At 22.6% G+C, this 21,098-nt stretch overlaps 1 pseudogene; it reads right to left on the reverse strand.

Moving 5' to 3' along the window:
• Positions 1–18,779: 18,779 nt before the first annotated feature.
• On the reverse strand, positions 18,780–20,302 carry LOC143220227 (cytochrome c oxidase subunit 1 pseudogene; annotated as a pseudogene).
• Positions 20,303–21,098: the final 796 nt, after the last annotated feature.

Genomic DNA, 21,098 nt, shown 5'->3' on the forward strand with positions numbered 1-21,098 from the left:
AGAAATAAATCCGCTGAGCAGTATAGGAAATAGACACCTCAATTCGCGATCGAAAAATTAAGTTAGAAATTGAAACTGTGTAAAAACATTAGCAATTGGTATAAAGTCAATATATATACCGAATACCACACCTTCCAAAAACCAAACCCGCTCTAGGGGATGTCTTACTTACTGTTCACGCAAAAACAAATCTGAAGACGATTTGGCAAAGGGACAACTTGTCTTCATGTTTGAGTAGCAAAATCGCAAATCAAATCGTTGGAGAACGTAACCTCCTTGCTTGAGAGTCACACAGCTAAGCTAAGCTATGCACTTAGCCGTTCGTCTCTCCAAGAAAGTGGTAACGTTCTCGAACGGTTTGACCCTCCAATTTATAAATAATACATGAAATTATGGTGCCTGTCACTAAAATTCATTCTAACTTGCTTCTGTGAGCACGAAGCCACACCCTCTATAAAGCTGGTTAGCTTCTATGAAGGTAAGGCCTTCGCTAAAATGTTTGACCCTATACCAACAGGTAACGGTCTACAACGTTTTGACTCTGTATATTAATATCAATGCCGTGATGTTTAGTGTCTAAGACCAATACTGTACGACAGATTTACTCCCGGTATAGCTGGTTTGATACTCGGAATCTCAGGATACGTGAAGATATTGATCTAGCCGTTTGACTCTCGAAGAATGTGGTGACGTTCCCATACGCTCACACTCGCACCACTTAGTCATTCCTGAAATTATGTTGTCCTTCATTAAAATGTATTCTAATGTGTTCTTTGGACACGAATTTATACTCTCTATACGGAGGTTTACATTCTCGGCAGGTGTGGCTTTCGGCAAAAGGTTTAACTACATACAAATAGGTAACGCTCTACAACGGTATGTATGTCTGCTTTAATATTTATTCCGAGAATGAAGGTGTCTATTGCCAATACGGTACGGTGTACTTACTCCCAGAGTGCCTATTTTGACACTCGGAATCCTAGAATACGTGAAACTATTAACTTAGTCGTTCGAATCCCAAGGAATGTGGTAACGTTCTAGAGTAGTCTGACTCTCGATTTTGCTATACCGGCATGAAAATACGGTCTCCGTCACCTATAATGACTACTATTTTGTTTCGGTGAGCACTAAGCAAGGCACTCGCTAGATCGGTGTTCGTTCTGGAATGATAAATTTTTCGATAAAAGGTTTGACCTTATACCAACTGGTAACGTTTTTAAGCGGTGTCACGCTCTACTTTAATCCACAAATAATAAATTAATGTGACTACTGCCAATGCTGTTCTGCGGATACACTCCCGGAGCACCTGTTTGACACACGTAATGTGTGATATGATATGATAGGTGTCGCTATTGACATAGCCGTTCGTCTCTAACAGAAGGTGGCAACGATAACGAGAGCTTTCACCCTCGATCTTCTAATTCATACATGAAGTAAAGGAGCCCGTCACTAAAATGAAGACTAATTTCTTTCCTGAACATGAAGTTATACTCTCGAAACGGCGGGTTAGCATCACGAAGGTAAGGCCTTTTTTGGAAAGCTTGACTCTATAGCAATATGTAACGTGCTACAATGGTTTGGCTGTGAGTAATATTTGTACCCAGAAATGGGGTGCCTAATGCCCATCCTGAACAGCAGATTTACTCGCGGAATAACTGATTGGATTCTCGGAGTCATAGGATAGGTGAAGCCGTTGCAAAGCCGCTCGATTCTCAAGGAATGTAGTATCGCTCACAAATGGCTTGACGCACAATTGTAATATTCAAACCGTGAACTAATGTGTCTATCGCCAATACTGTTCAATGGATTTACTCCCGGAATATCTGGTTTGACTATCAGAATCGCAGGATGCGTGAAGCTGCTGAATTACCGTTCGACTCTCACAGAATGTGGCAACGTTCTCGTGCGGTTTGACACTCAATTCTCTAATTCATATTTGAAAATATGGTGTGCATCAGATATTATGTCTACTCATTTGTTTCCGTGAGCACTAAGCATGACACAGGTTACAGCGTGTTAGGTTCTAGGGAGGGTATGTTTTCGTTAATAAGAATGACTCTATACAACTGGTAATATTCTCCGACGGTTTGACTTTCTACTTTAATATTCATATCGTGAATTAATGTATATATATAGGAATAAATTAAAGTAGGAATAATAATAAATATATTATAAATTTTCACTGTTGACAAGTCTTATTGTGTAAAATTTGCTCCATTGATATTTTCGTCTGGTACTGCGGTGAGCTAATATTATTGCATATATAATATGAAAATTTGTTCTCTTGAAATTTTCTACTGTTGACAAATTTTATTGTGTAAAGTTTGCCCTATTGATATTTTCGACTAGCATTGTGGTGATATAATTTTATTGCATATATAATATGAAAATTTGTTCCATTGAAATTTTCTACTGTTGGCAAATTTTATTAAATTTAAAATAAATAAGCTAATTATTAAACTTATAGATTGATAGTCTATCGACATATTATTAAATAATATTCTATATGAAATTTATGTTTAATAATTAATTTTACACTATTTTAGTAGTATAAATAATTAACTGTATAATATTTTAGTCGAGTAGTATATATTGATTTATTATAAACAATTAATTTTATACTATTTTAGTCGAGTAGTATAAATTAATTCATTATAAATAATTAATTTTATACAATTTTAGTGGAGTAGTATAATTTAATTTATCATGAATAATTAATTTTATACTATTTTAGTAGTATAAGTAATTAATTTTATACTATTTTAGTCGAGTAGTATATATTGATTTATTATAAACAATAAATTTTATACTATTTTAGTCGAGTAGTATAAATTAATTTATTATAAATAACTAATTTTATACCATTTTAGTGGTATAAATAATTTTGTACTATTTTAGTCGAGTAGTATAAATAATTAATTTTATATTATTTTTGTTGAGTAGAAAATAATTATAATTAAAATATAATGTTAGTTTATTAAATAATTATAATTTGAAATATAATTTATTTAATATATATATGTATATTAATTATTTTGTAATAATTTATTTAAATCTATGAATATTAAATAAATATTCATTTCATATAGTTTATAAATAATTTTATTTATTTAAGGATAGAAAACCTATAAATATTAATTGTATATAGTTTAATAATATTTATAGTTTTATTAACCGTTTAATTTATTTCAGATTATAATATCTATATATTATAATTTATTTTAATATTTTATAGTTTCATTAATATTATTCATTTATAGGTTTATTAATTATTTTTTGTAATAATTCATTTAAGGATATAAATATTAAAAAATTTTTAATATTACTGGCTATTAAATTATTTATAGTAATTTCTTTAATTTTTATAAATATTATTAAATATAACTTACTTAATTATTATAGGTTTATTAATTATTTTATAATAATTTATTTATATATATATATATATATTAATTAAATTTTTTATAAATATAATAATTATTATAAAATTTTAGTTTATAAATAAAACATTTTTTTTACATAGAAAAGAATAAAATTGAATTTTAAATTTTAAATAGGATGTTAGTTATAATTTATAATTATATAAAATTTGTAATTTTAAGTTAATATTTAAGTTTTAAATCGAAATTTTAATAAATTTTTAATGAAATATATAAAAATTTTATTATAGTTGTAATAATTAGTTAAACTAATAGATTATATATTTAATTTAATTTAAAATTTTAATAATATATAATAAAATTTAATATTCAATATAGATATTTATTTTAGTATTTAATTTGTGTAACAATTTATGAAAACTGGATTTGGAAATTAGTTTTAATAAAGATAAATTTAGTGCCAGCAGTAGCGGTTAAACTATACTTATAAATTAAATAAATCAATTGAAATTATATATTTTTAATTTATCAGTTAGTGAAATAAATAATTTCTAGGTGAAATTTTTCAATTATATTTCAATTTAATTTCTAATTAAATAGATTTCAAAAATTTTATTTAAAGCCAAGATTAGATACTCTGTTATAAAAAATAATTAATTAATTAATAATTAAATGTAAATCATTAAAATTAAATAATACTCCAGTCTTTTTATTTATTCAGAAAAACTTGTTTATAAAATTGATATCCTACGATAAGATATACTTAAATATTTTCCTTTTGTATTGATGTTTATAGATTTATTGTAAATAATAAATTATAAATTTATTCAAATTTATTGTATATAAATACAAATCGAAATATTGGAAATCTAATATAAAATTAGTTATAATAATATTTAATTTTGAATAATTTAATTTTTATATTAATTTGAAAGAGGATTTAATAGTAAATATAAATAATTATTTATATTGAATATAATAAAAAAGATGTACAAATTGCCAGTGAATTTCATTATAAATGGAATAAGTCGTAACATAGTAATTGTACTGGAAAGTGTTTTTAGTTCTTAAAATTTTAAAGTTATTAATTATTAATTTTTATAAATTAAATTTATATAAAATAAATATGTTACATTTAAAATTATTTAATTTATAAATTATTTTTTAGTTTATAAATAGATTTATATCAATTATAATTATAATTATTATTTAATGTTTTAGTATTTATTTAGAATTAATTATATTTAAATATATAGTATGTAAAGGAATTGCAAAGTTAGTTTATATAATACAAAATAAAATTTATTTTGTACCCTTTGTATCAGGGTTAATTAATTTAATTTAATTGTATCTAATTATCTCGAAAATAAATGAGCTAAATACAAATAATTTTTTTGTAGAATAAAATTTATAAATTTATATTAGAAATTAAATGTTATTCGAATTTATTGATATCTAGTTTTTAAAAAATTAAATTAAATTTAGATATAATTTTTATTTAATTATATAATTAAAATATAATTAAAATTTTTATATTAAAAATTTTTGGGATAAACTATAAATTTATAAATTATAATTTAAATTTATTATTTTTTATTTTTATTAATTTAAAAATAATTATTATTAAAAAATATACAATTATTTAAAGTTAAAATTATAAAAATTTAATAATTTAATATAATAATTTTAAAAAAAGATCTTAAAATCATAAAAATTTATTATAATGATTAAATTAGTAATTATTTATTAATATAAATTTAATTAATTAATAATATTTGTTATTATGGAATTAGGCAAATTTATAATATATATTCACCTGATTATCAAAAACATGTCTTTTTGAATTTAATTTAATCTCAAATCTGCCTAATGAATTTTTAAATATCTGCAGTATATTGACTGTACTAAGGTAGCATAATCATTTGTCTTTTAATTAATGAATGGAATGAAAGAATTAATGAAATATATACTGTCTCAATTATAATTGATTAATATAAATTTTTAGTTATAATGCTAAAATTAGATTATGGGACGATAAGACCCTATAGAATTTTATATTAATTTAATAATAATTAATATTATATTTAATTAACATTATTAAATTAATATTTTATTAGGAGGATTTGTTAATTTATTTAACTTTATATTATAACATTTATTAAATTTTGATTTAAGGAAATATTTAAATTTGATATAATAATACTAATTAAAAGAATAAATTAGCTTAGGGATAGCAGCGTAATGTCTCTTTAATGTTCAAATTAATAAAGATAACTGCGACCTCGATGTTGAATTAAGATAAATTTTAAATGCAGGAATTTAAAAGTTAAGTCTTTTCGACTTTTGAAATCTTACATGACTTGAGTTCAAATCGACGTAAGTCAGATCGGATTCTATCTATAATAATTTGATTAATTAATTGTACGAATGGACGTTAATTGAGAAATAATTTTATTGGATATAATAAATATTTAAAAATTAAAAGTCATATAATTATTTAAACAAATTAAAGTGTGTTAAATTTAGAGTTTAAATACATTATATTAGATATATAGTAAATAATAATTTCATTTTATAAAAATTATTATTATTTTTGAATATTAAATTTTTTAATTATAATGATTCCTTATTAATTGGGGTTGCTTTGTTAACTTTATTTGAACGTAAATTATTATCATATTTTCAATATCGAAGAGGACCAAATAAGATTGGATTTTTAGGTTTACTACAACCTTTTAGAGATGCTTTAAAATTATTAACTAAAGAATGATTTGTTTTTAATTATAGTTTAATATTTATTATTAGTCCAATAATTATATTTATTTTATCTTTTGTTTTATGATTAATTTACCCTTGAATTAATTTAAATATATTTATTAATTTTAAATATTCAATAATTTTTGTCTTCTTTATTATAAGATTAATAATTTATCCAGTTTGTTTAATTGGTTGATTTTCAAATAATAATTATGCAATATTAGGTTCTATTCGAATAATTGTTCAAATAATTTCATTTGAGATCAGAATATATTTTACAATTTAATTTTTTTTATTTTAATAGAAAGATTTTCTTTAATGAATTTAAAATTAAATCAATTAAATATTATATTTTCTATTTTATTAAATCCTTTATATTAAATATTTTTTATTAGTTTATTAGTTAATCTAAATCGAACACCTTCTGATTTAATTGACGGAAAATCAGAATTAGTTTCAGGTTTTAACATTGAATATCATAGAAGAATATTTACAATAATTTTTTTATCGGAATATTTAAATATTATATTTATAAGACTATTATTGGTAATTATATTTTTTAATGATAATTATTAATCATTAATATTTTTTATTATTTATATATTAAATTTAATTTTATTAATTTGAAATCGAGCATTATTATCACGTATTCGATTTGACCAGTTAATAAGTTCTTTTTAAACTGATATTTTAATTGTTATTTTAAATTATTTAATATTAATATATTTAATAAAAAAAATTATAATTTTTTTATGTTAATAAAAAATTAAATTTTTATAATACATTTTCATAATATATACCTATTCAATTTTATTAACTTTAGTAAATTAAATAATCTCAAAATTCAGTTAATTTAAATGAAATAATGTAATATAAAGAATATGATAAAGTAAAACAAATATTTAAATTCATATAAGTATATTCAATTATTTGTCCTCCTAATCATGTTAATATTAAAAAATTAATAATGAAATATCAATAATAGAATTGTCTAATAGGACAATTTAAAAATTTTTTAAAATAATTATTATTTATTAGAGGTAAAGTAAATAAGATTAAAATTGAAAATATTAATCTAATTACTCCTCCTAATTTATTAGGAATTGATCGTAAAATTGAATATGCAAATAAAAAATATCTTTCTGGTTTAATCTGAATTGGTGTAATTATTGAATTAGCTATTTTAAAATTATCAGGATCTCCAAAATAATAAGGATATTGAAAGTTAATAGATACTAACAGAGTTTGAATAATAATGAATCCTATTTAATCTCTAATTATAAAATAAGGATAAAAAGGAATTTTATAAATATTTCTATTTGTACCTACAGGATTTGTTGATCCTTCAATATATAAAATAATTAAATGTAATATTACTATTATTATAATAATTAATGGTAAAATAAAATGTAATGAAAAAGTCGATGTAATGATGAATTATTAATTGAAAATCCTCCTGAAATTCATTCTACTAATAATTGACCAATATATGGAATTACTGATACTGAATTTGTAATTACTATAGCTCCTCAAAAGGATATTTGTTCTCATGGTAATACATAACATATAAATGCTGTTATTATTGATAATAAAAAAATTGTAGTTCCATTATTTCAAACTATATTTAATTTAAATGAATAATAAAATTAATTTCGTGCAAAATGTAAATATATTATTATAAAATAAAAAGATGCTCCATTTATATGAATTAGACGAATTAGTCATATAGAATTTACATCCTTTATAATATGTGAAATTCCTATAAATGCAAACTTAATATTTGGACAATAATTTAGTGATAAAATAAAACCTGAAATAATTTGAATTAATAAAAATAAACCAAGAATTGATCCAAAATTTCATATAATATTAATATTTATAGGTAAAATGATATTAATATTTATGTAAAATATTAATAATATAATAAATTATATAAAATATAAAATATTAATATTTATATAAAAAATTAAAAAGTTATAAAACATTAAAATTTATTTTTAGTTTTATTTACTTACCGTTTCATTACTTCTTAATTTTTTATATTTATTCATATTAATTTTGTTTTTCGTAATCATTTTTTTATAATGAATGTCATTTTAACTGAAAAATATAAAGTAATAAATAACATTATAATTATAAAATATAATATATTAATATTTGAATAATTTTTTTTATTTCAATTATTATTAATAAATTATTATTTAAATATAAATTTAAATTATTAAATAAATAATTTTTAAATGAAAAATAATTTATATATATAAATTATTAATCAATTAATAAATAATCAAGAATATTAATTTTATTACATTTAAATTTTGGTAAATTTAATAAAGTAATAAAATATGAAAAAATAATTATAATACCAGAAATGTAAATATTTACAGATGTAATTAATTTATATGTAAGAAATATGTTACAATTAAAACAATAATTAAAAGAAAATATTCTTATGGAATAAATTTAAAAAAATAATAAGTATGTTATAGGGGAATAAGAAATTACTAATTTCTAATATTAAATTGATGATTAAAAATGATATAATTAATGATGTTAAATTTATTATTATTGTTATATTTATTATTATTATAAATTATATTTATGTATGTATGTATATGTATATTATTGTTGGGTTAATTTAAGAAATAGACTATTCGTGTTTGAATAATTATACTTGAATCACTTGCGTACAACGTGGTCGCCGGTCATCGCTCAACTGAACACACCAATGTCAATCCCTCACGCACACACCCACGCACACCGAGAAGACAAAGAACTAGCGTCGCCATACTTCATACATAGGCACGTAGATATTACACGCGATTTTCAACACTCCCCCTTATCTGCGTGCCGAAGAATCGGTTATCTACAACCAAAACTAATCTAACAAGTTTAACAATTTCGCACAATGCACTTGTCTGTCTCTAGTGAGAGGCATAGTAAGCATATCTGCTGGCATTGAATTGGTATTTAAATATCCTATTTCTATGTCTCCACGCTCCTGCGACTCTCTTGAAAAATGGTATCTTATGGTAATGTGTTTGCTACGTGCATGGTACACACTGTTTTTACATAGTTCAATTGCGCTCTGGTTATCACATTTTATTCGCGTAGCTTTTTTTATTAATTCAGAAGTTTTCATATGGTCTTGCAGATTTCTCATATAAATGATTTCTTTGGTTAATTCAGATAGTGTCATATACTCCGCCTCCATTGTCGAAAGAGCTACAGACTTTTGCTTTTTACATTTCCAACTAACTGGACCTCCTGCGATACATATAACATACCCCATACATGATCGCCTATCACTATTATCCCCAGCCCAATCAGAATCTACATAACCTATCAGTGACTTTTCGGACTTGGAATAATTTATGCCGTGATCCATTGTACCCTTTAAATATCGCAGGACACGTTTCGCCATTTTCCAATGAGTTTGCTTAGGATTCACACAAAAACGACTGAGTAAGTGTGTTGCAATCGCTATGTCGGGTCGTGTCGCGCTTGACAGATAATTTAATCATCCGATTAATTCTATGTATAGCTTACGTTTTCGTTTCTTCTTCGAGTCTGGCGATGTCCACATTTTGTTCCATTGGTGTACCTATACGATTAGAATCCGCCATCCCAAACCTCTCTAATACATCCTTAATATACATTCTTTTGCATATTTTGATGTCTCCAACTCCGTTTCGGTCCACACGCATACCTAAGATGTCTTTAACGTAACCTAAATCTCTTATTTTAAACTTTACTTTTAACGCGTTCTTTATATCATTTATACTCATTGGATTAGCTGACGCGATTAATAAATCATCTACATATACTTTAATTATTGATTCGTTCCCTTTTTTTGTATCAACATACACACACGGGTTTACAGCGGATCTCTTAAACTTTAATTTCGTCCAGTAATCGTTCAGCTTGTGATACCATTCACGTCCAGCTTGCTTCAGTCCGTACAATGGTTTGTTTAATTTACAGACCTTTTTCGTTTGGTCACTCTTAACAAACGTTGGGGGCTGCTACATGTATATTTCATCCCTCAAGTCCCCTTGTATATCTGCAGTCGTCACATCCATTTGGTAAACTTGCATTCCTCTCACTGCACTGGATGCTAACAAGGTACGTATTGCGTCCAATCTAGCAACTGGTGCAAACACTTCGTCAATGTTCACACCTGCAATCTGTTGATCCCCTCTCGCTTACAACCTAGCCATGTACTTATCGATGGACCCGTCTTGGTGTCACTTAACCTTAAACACCCATTTTCATTTTAATATATTTTTACCTGTCGGCCTATCTACCAAAGACCATGTGTTGTTCTCTTGTAGCGCGTCGAATTCCTTCGACATCGCCTCTAGTCAGTAGTTCTAATCTGGACCATCCATTGCTTCTATGATTGTCGTCGGCTCCACTCGAGGTTGATTTTCGATTTCTCCAGTGAAAAATAACATCCGGGGTCTACCTCTTCTTCCCGTTCTTTCCAGTCTAGGACGACCTGGACCTTTTTTCTGAGCATTTTGTGGATCGACTTGCCTGGGTTCTTCTTCAAGTACTTGTCGTCCAGACACCTCTGCTTCTTGAGCGTCATCCTCTTTTTCTTGTTCCATTTGTTTTGTTCTGAGTTCAATAGGAGCATCAAATAAATGCATTTTGTCTTCGCTTGGAGAATTATTCCAACTTTCTATGATTGGTACATCTCGTCTGTTAGTTAATCTACGGGTTCCTTTTCCCATAGTCTATACGCTTTGGTTTCGTTTGAGTATCCAACCAGGATGTACTCTTTTCCTTTCATTTCAAATTTGTTTCTAGTTTTCCCCTTTTCTAAAGCAATGACTTTGCTACCAAATCCCCTCAAAACACCTATATAGGGTTTTCGTCCTGTCCAGATTTCATAGGGTGTAGCCTCGACATTTGCCTTTGTTGGACAACGATTTCTGATAAAGGCAGCTGCATTTATAGCCTTTGCCCATAACGACATAGGTGCTCTGGCCTGTGCTAACATGCACCGGGCCATTTCTACCAAAGTAGAAATTGGCCCTTTCGGATACCTCGTTCTGCTGTGGAGTGTACTCCACTCTAATTGTCTCAATATTCTTTCTTGTTTCAGGAACTCGTTGAATTCGTGTGACAGGTATTCTCTTCCATTATCTGTCCTTAACCTTTTTATTTTCTTGCCTGTCAATTTCTCCACATGTGCCTTGTATTCTTTGAATGCATGTAGAACCTCAGATCGCTTCTTCAATGTTGTAATTTGAATATAGCGACTCTTATCATCAATGAACGTTATAATGTATCGGGCTCCCCCCAAAGACTCAATGCCGAATGGGCCGCAAATATCGCTGTGTACGAGTCCTACAACTTCATTCTCACTACTATTAGTCGATCTGTAAAGTAATTGGTTTATTTTTGCTTTGATACATACTTCGCACACCGCATTTTCATTTTGTAACTTATCGTTTATACCATTTGCCATATTGCATCTTTTCAATTTGTGTACATCACCGAAATTCAGATGCCCTAGTCAATTCGGCCATTTCATTAGCGGGTTACTTTGTTCTGCCTGGAACATTGCACCGTGTTTCGTATTTTCTTCCACTATGTACAACCCATCTCGTCCTTTAGCACTCATTCCAATGCTACCATCAGACTACCATCTCTTTGGCACTACCTTTGTAGAATGTCACTTTGTACCCATTCTTAACAATCTGGGAAACCAACAGTAAATTATTCTTGAAGTTTGGCACTAATACTACCTCTTTTAATTTTACTTGGTTCCCATTATCAGTTGGCGTTTTCACTTCAATGTTTATTTGTCCTTTTCCTGTTGAATCCACTTTCTCGTTCGTTGCAGTATATATCTCTGTTCGATGTTCATTTATGCTGTTAAATTTTTGCTCTACACCGGTAATGTGTGTAGTTGCACCACTGTCCAGGTACCAAATTTTTGAATTTTGCCTGGAGTTGAATAGGGCCTTTGCTAACATTGCATCCTCTGTTTTATTTACTTGGCATCTCTTATTTTCAGCATTGTTCTTTCTGGAATAGCAATCTTTTGCGCGATGCCCATATTTATTGCATAAGTTGCAATTTCCATTGAACGTGGAGGATATATCTTTTGCGTCACAAATGCACTATTTTGTGGATCTTCCATTTCATCACCCTGGTTCTCTCCTCTTCTGGCTTCCTTTTCTATTAGTTTTATTTTGAGACTTTCGAGGTTAGGAAGCTCGTCACGTGTTTCAATAGCAATCGCAAAGTTTTCATACTCGGTCGGTAAGGACTCAAGCAACATTATCGACGCTAGATCGTCGGGGATATTTATCCCCACTTCTCCCAACCGTTCTAGTTTGTTCTGGAACGAATTCGTGTGTTGCGTCATCGTTTGATGCGCGTCCTTTTTTATTCTATTTAATTCTCTATATAATGCAGCTCTTCTTACCGGACCTTTTGATCGATGTACTCGTTCCAAATTTTGCATTGCCTCTTTTGATGTTGCTGCCTTTTTTACATGGTTCAATTGATTTTCTTAACAGTACTTAACAGTTACGCTTAACAGTATCAAGGCTAATGCTCTTTCGTCCTTTTTTGACCATTCTCGTTCATTTTCCTCAGTTTTTACTTCTGTTTCTTCCGTATACTGCCATAATTCATTATACACTAACACGATTCGTAGTTGAATCTTCCAGGATTCGTAATATTTCTCTCCTAGCTTTCGGATATGATTAGGATGCATTCTGACCACGTGGCGTCACTATTTCTCACAGCACTTTTTAACTACCTATTACATTTCTTTCTAGATTTTAATTACTCACACTCGCTACTAAGTTGCTAGAGCTCTCCTGGGCCCATAACCTGTTGGGTTAATTTACGAAATAGACTATTTGTGTTTGAATAATTATACTTGAATCACTTGCGTACAACGTGGTCGCCGGTCATCTCAAATGAACACACCAATGTCATTCCCTCACGCACACACCCACACACACCGAGAAGACAAAGAACTAGCGTCGCCATACTTCATACGTAGGAACGTAAATATTAAGCGCGATTATCAACAATTATAATATTTAATTTAATTTTCAAAAAATTGTTTATTAAAAATAATAGTTTTGGATACTATAATAATTTTATTTAAAATTTTTTTTTAATTTTATTAATATAAAAATATAATTTTGCTTTAAATAAATAATTATTATTATTAATATACAAAATTAATGTTTTTATTAAACTATAATAATTGTTGAAATTATAATTATTATTTTATTATTTAAATTTATGATATTATTTTATTTTAATAATTATTTATTGATATTTTTAATTTTAATTGAATATATTTCTTTTACTATTTTAATATCTTTAATTTGTAATAATAAGAGATAAATATATTTACTGTATTTAATTTATTCAGTAAGAGAAGCAATTTTAGGATTATCTTTAATGGTAAGATTAAATTATATATTTGGTCATAAAAAATTTAATTAATTAGATTAATTAATTAAAATTTTTAAATGAATGAATTATTAATTTTATTATTAATATTTTTTTTATTTAAAACTAAATTAATTTTAAATTCTAATTTATTATTCTTAATAACTTTTATTTTATAATGATAAGATTAAATTGATTAGGTTTAAGGATTATTATTATAAATTTAAAATTAAGATTTTATTCTTTTAATTTATTAATTTTAACTTCATGAATTTTTTCTTTAATTTTTTTAAATTTAAATAAAGGATATAAATTGTTTATTGATTAATTATATAATAATGATATTTATATATTTTTTTTATTTCTTTAAATTACTTATTTTTATATTTAATATTTGTGGCTAGATTATTAATTATTTTTTTATTATTAATAAAATGAGGTAATACTATAAATCTGATTTTCGCAAGATTATATTTAATACTTTATACTGTATTTTATTCACGGCCTTTATTATTTATTCTTTTATATTTATATATAAAAAATAATAATGTAAATTTTAAGTTAAAAGAATTAACTTGTAATTATATTTCAATATTTATATTTATTTATATATTATATCATTTTTAGTAAAAATTCCTATGTATATGATATATTCTTGATTGTTAGAAGCTCATGTAGAAGCATCTTTTTATGGTTCAATAATTTTAGCATTAATTATATTAAAATTAGAAAGTTATGTATTATTACGATTAAGATTTATTTGTAATATTATTTTTCAAAAATAAATAATTATATTTTAATAATTAGAATTTCAGTTATATGAATTTTAAGAATTATATGTTTACGTCAATTAGACATAAAATTAATTGGTGCTATTTCTTCTATTATTCATATGGGAATAATAATAATAGGATTAATAACTTTTACTAAATTAGGTATTTATGGTAGATATATAATAATAATTTCTCATGGATTAAGATCATCTGGATTATTTTATTTAATTGAAATAATTTATAAACAAACAAATATACGTATATTAATAATTAATAAATGTTTAGTTAATTTAATACCTTCAATATCTTTAATGTGATTTATATTATGTTGTTCAAATAGATCTGCACCTTTTCCAATAAATTTAATTATAGAAATTTTTCTTTTAATAAGATTAATTTACAAATATAAAATTTTATTATTAATATTATTTTCATATTGTTTACTAAGTTTTGTTTATTCAATTTTTATTGTACTTTAATAATACATTGAATTCCTTTAAATATTTTTGTATTTAATTTAATTTAAATTTAAATTTAAATAATTATAAAATATTAATTTTAAAATTTAGTTTTATTAATAAAATATTAATTTTAAATTATAATTAAATTATATATTTACAGAATTTATTTTTTTTTTTAAGTTTATTCTTTTTAATTTTAAATTTTTATTCTGCAATAATTAATAATATAATTATTGTAGAATGAAATATTTTTAGATTGAAGTCTATAAAATTTAATTTTATAGTTTATTTAGATTCAAAATGAGTAATATTTTTATTTTTTGTATCATTATTTAGGTCAATAATTTTATTATATAGAAATAGTTATATAAATTTAGATAATTTTTTATTTAAACGATTTTTTTATTTAATAACATTATTCTTAATTTCTATATATTTTTTAATTATTAGTTTTAATATATTATCTATTATAATTAGTTGAGATGGATTAGGATTAATCTCTTATAGTTTAATTATTTATTATCAAAAAAATAAATCTTTTAATTCCGGAATATTAACAATTATTGTAAATCGTTAAGTGATTGTTCTTTATCAATATTTATTTCTGCAATAATAATATTTGGTAGATGAAATTTATTATTATATAAATTTATTAATTTAATTATAATTTTATTTATTATAATAGTTTTTACTAAAAGAGCACAAATTCCGTTTGGTACATGATTACCAATAGCTATAATAGCTCCAACACCAGGTTCGTCTTTAGTTCATTCCTCAACATTAGTAACAACCGGTGTATACTTATTATTTCGATACTAAGAATTATTAGAAATAAATTATAAAAATTTTATTTTATTAATTTCTAGATTAACAATATTTTATTCAGGTATTTCTGCAAATTTCGAATAAGATATTCAAGAAGTTTTGGCATATTCAACTTTAAGTCAATTAAGTTTTATAATAAGAATTTTATCTTTAAACTTAAAGGATTTAGCTTTTTTACATTTATTTATTCATTTAGTATTTAATTCTTTAATATTTATATCTGTAGGAAGTTATATTCGTTATTTAAATAATAATCAAACTTTAAAATTTTATAATGGAATATTTTATATTTATCCAATAAAAAGATCAATTTTTATGTTTTCATTATTTAGTTTAATAGGTTTTCCATTTTTAGTTGGATTTTATTGTAATGATTTAATAATTGAAAATTATATTATTTCCAAAATATATTTAATTAGAAATTTAAAGTTAATTATTAGAACAATATTAACTATCACATATTCTTTTCGGTTTATAATAACTTTATTAAATAAAAATTTAGATTTAAATTTAATTTACATTAGGGAAGATAATTTAATAAATTTTTGCATATTAGTTATAATAATTTTTAGAATTTTTTGAAGTAAAATTATATTTAATTTAATATTTATATTAGAAATTATAATTTTAAACTTTTTTATAAAAATATTATTTTTTGAAATATTTATATTAAGATTTATTAAATAGAATTTTAAATAAATTTATATTTAAAAAAAAATATTATAGTATTTTACTATAACTTTATAAATTTAAATTAGGTTTATAAAAAATCTTATTTAAAATTAATACAATATATACATTAAATTTATTTATATGAAATTATTTTTGGAAAAATTATTATACATTTAATTTCAAGTAAATTTATATTATTATTGAATAAAATCAATATTTATTTTAATTTTAAAATTTATAATATTATTAATCTTTATATTTTGATATTTTTATTATTAATTTTTTTAATTAAATAATTTATTTATTAATTATTATTGTATATATACATATTATATACAAGATTTTTTAGAAATCAAATTTTTAAGTCGAAATTATATGTAAAATTTTTACTTTTATATACTTAATTTTTATAATTCAAAATTTTAATTTCTTTATATTGAGAGCATAAAATTTAATATGACCTACATAAAAAATTGGAATTTTCATTCATTAAAATTGTTAATAACAAATTACCACCAATTTGGTTGTATCAGTTATTTGTTTTACTAGAATTACTTTTTTTATTCCTTTTTTTGGAAGTTATTTTCATATATATATATATATATATAAACAAATAAAATTATACACAATTTTTAAAAATTTATTTCATAATTTGTAAGATGTCCTTAATAAGTTCTTTCACTAATAATATCTCGTATTCATAAAATAAAAACTAAAATAATATTTAAAACTATTATTAATGATTGATAATTAATATTAATATATATTAAAATATTTAAATCAATTATTGAATTTATTAAATTTAATGATATTAACGGAGGCCAAGGTGCTAATGCAACTAAATGATAAGGAAAATTATTTTTTGTCATAAAATTTTAATGTTCAGAGTAATATAAAATTATTAATATTGAAAATACATAATCATGAATAAATGATATAAAAATTACTAAAATTATTAATCCATTTTGAGTTCAAAAAGAAATAAAGATTAAACTTAAAAAATTGAAAATAAAATTGCCTAATAATGTTAAAATTAAATGACTAGAAATTAAATTAGCACATAATAGAGTTGATAAAGTTAAAGGACGAATAATATTAGTTTAATAATATTAATTAGTTCAATAATTACTATAAAATTTATTAAATATAATGGTGAATTTATAGGTACTAAACGAATAAAAAATAATTTATAAGAATTAATTGTTACATATAAAATTAAAGCTATTCATAATGTTAATGATAGTATTAAATTAAATAATAAATGTCATGTTGGAGTAAGTACATAAGGAATTATTAGAAAAAAATTAATAATAAGAATATATATTAATAAATTCATAAAAATAATAATATTTGAATTATATCTAAAAATTATAATTAATTCTTTACATAATAATTTAATAAATTTAATAATTAAAATATTAGTTCAATTTAAAATAATATAATAATTATTAAATAAAATTACATAGAATGTTATAGGAAAATACATAAATATTCAATTAGAAATACAATTTCTATAAGAATTTATTCTAATTATTGGATTATATATTTCCAATAAATTTATAAAATTAATATTCACATAAAGAAATTGGTCTTATTTGTGGAATTCATTCGAAGTAATTTCTACTATAACTGATTTAAAAGATCAATTCTTTTAAATTTAAGATATTTAATGATTTAAATATTTAAAAATAATAAAAAATATTAATTTCAAATTGGCAATTGAATGTTATATATTTTAATTAATTTTTTAATTAAACTTCATTTTTAATTCATTTTATAAGATTAGATAAAGATGTTCTTTCAACAGTAATAGGAATAAATCAATGTTTTCAGAACATTGTCCAAAATGTAATCCAGGATGCAAACAAAATTAATTAAATTGTTTAATTCGCCTTGGAATTGCATCAATTTTAACACCTAAAGATGGTACAGTTCAAGAATAAATTACAATAGTTGATGTAACTAATAAGCGTAAAGGTAATTTTATAGGAATATCTATTCGCTTATCTGTATCCAATAATCGAAATTGATTTATTGATTCATATATTAATATGTATGAATCAAATTCATTATTATTAAAATCAGAATATTAATAAGATCAATATCATTGATGACCATTTGATTTAATTGTAAAAAAAGGATTTAATAATTCATCAATATAATATAAAACTTATAAAGATGGAAAACAAATAAATAATAAAATAATTATTGGAATAATTGTTCAAATTACTTGAATTAAATGATTTTTTAAGAAATATATATTAATAAATTTATTATTTGAAATATCAGAAATTTAATATGAAGTAAGAACAATAATTATTAATGTAAACATTATAATAAAATTATGTAAATAAATTAAATGATCATAATAAAAAGAATTTGAATTCTGAAAAAAATATATTTCATGATGCTATTTTTAATAATAAAATTTAATTTTATATAATTGAATTTTAAATTCATTGCAATTTTCTGCCATATTAAAATTTTTTAATTATTAAAATTCTACACTCATTGAATGAATGATTTAGTAGAGGATAATTTATTAATCATTCGAAAGAATATTGAAAAAATGTAAATAATAATAAAGTTTATAAATTAAACTTTCTAAAATTAACAATAATAAAAAAATTATTCTATTGAATTGAACAATAGAACCAATTGAAGGTAATAGATTTCAACAATAATAAGAATCAGGATAATCAGAATAACGTCGAGGTATTCCTACTAAACCTAAAAAATGTTGAGGAAAAAATGTTAAATTTACTGCAATAAATATTATTAAAAATTGATAATCTAATCGTTTTTTATTTAATATTAAACCAGTAATTAAAGGATATCAGTGAATAAATCTTGAAATCATAGAAAAAACAGCTCCTCTTGATAAAACATAATGAAAATGAGCAACAACACAATATGTATCATACAAAATAATATCAATAGATGAATTAGATAACATAATTCCTGTTAATCCTCCGATTGCAAATAGTAAAATAGAATCTAAAGATCTTACAATAGAATTATTTACTTTATATTTTGAACCATAATAAGTTGCTAATCATCTAAAAACTTAAATTCCAGTAGGAACAGCAATAACTATAGTTGCTGAAGCAAAATAAGCACGAGTATCTACATCTAATCGAATAGTAAATATATCATGAGCTCAAACCATAAAACCTAAAAATCCAATCCCTAATATTGCATAAATTATTCCTAAATTACCAAATACTTCTTTTTTACCACTTTCATTTATAATAATATGAGAAATTAATCCAAAACCAGGTAAAATAAAAATATAATCTTCTGGATGACCAAAAAATCAAAATAAATGTTGATATAATACAGGATCTCATCCTCCTACAGGATCAAAGGAAGATGTATTAAAATTACGATCAAATAATAATATTGTAATAGTTCCTGCTGCTACAGGTGCAGATAATAATATTAAAATTATTATAATAAAATCAGATTAAGGAAATAAAGGTATTTTATCTAAATCTAATCTAAAATTTTTTATTAATCTAATTGTAGTTATTAAATTTGTAGCTCCTAAAAGTAATGAAATTCCAGATATATGTAAATAAAAAATTGTAAAATCTTCAGACGGAGATGAATGAAAAATATAATTAGATAAAGGTGGATATACAATTCAACCAGTTCCATTAAAAATTCTTCTATTTAATAATAATAATAATGAAGGAGGTAGTAATCAAAATCTAATACTATTTATTCGAGGAAATGATATTTCAAGTGACGGTAATATTGAAGGAATTAATCAATTACCAAATCCTCCAATTTAAAGAGGTGTAACTATAAAAAAAATTATTAAAATTGCATGACTTGTAATTAAAGAATTATATAATTGCTCATTATTTTAAAATATTCCAGGAATACTTAATTCAACACGAATTAAAAATCTTAAGGAAGAACCAATTATTCCTGATCATATAACTAATATAAAATAATGAATGCCAATATCTTTATGAATTGTTGATATTAATCACTTAATAAAAATTTAAATTAAAATTTACTTTTAATTTTGAAAATTAATTGTCTTTAATTTAACTTCAAACTTTTATAGTATTAAAAATTTTTTTAATATTTATAGTATTAAAAAATTTACAATTTATTTCTTTTATCAGACATAATACTTTTTATATTTATTAATTTTTATTTATTGTTTATAAAATAATAAGTTGCAAACTTAAAATTATATAAATAAAATATATTAATTAAATAATTTTTATAATATATTAAATATAAATACTATTATAATATTAAATATTGAAAAAAATAAAGATTAAAAAATTGAACTTAAAATTAAAATTAATAAAAAATTTTTAAAAATTTATATTTATAAATAAAAATATAATAATATTTATATAACAATATAAATAATTATTTCTGATTAATAAAATTAAAAGTCAAATAAATATATTATATTCAGTTATATATATAAACTTTAATTAATATTCATTTAATACTAAAGGAAAAAAATTGGTAATATTGAATAAATTCACAAAATTTATATAAATAAAATAATTAAATTATTTTTATAATTTAATATAAAATTATTTAAGTTAATGTTTATAAATTTATATTTATATAATATAAATAATAATATATAAATAATTAATATATAAAATAATATTGATGAAAAATATTTTTATTTATTAATATTGATAATATTATAATATTAAGTTAAACATCTAATTATTTTTTATATATTAATTAATTTTAATATATAAATAGATAAATATATAATTCTAAAATTTCCAAATAAAATTATTTTATCATCT

This window comes from Lasioglossum baleicum, unplaced genomic scaffold (assembly GCF_051020765.1).
Source record: "Lasioglossum baleicum unplaced genomic scaffold, iyLasBale1 scaffold0441, whole genome shotgun sequence".
Lineage (NCBI taxonomy): Eukaryota > Metazoa > Arthropoda > Insecta > Hymenoptera > Halictidae > Lasioglossum > Lasioglossum baleicum.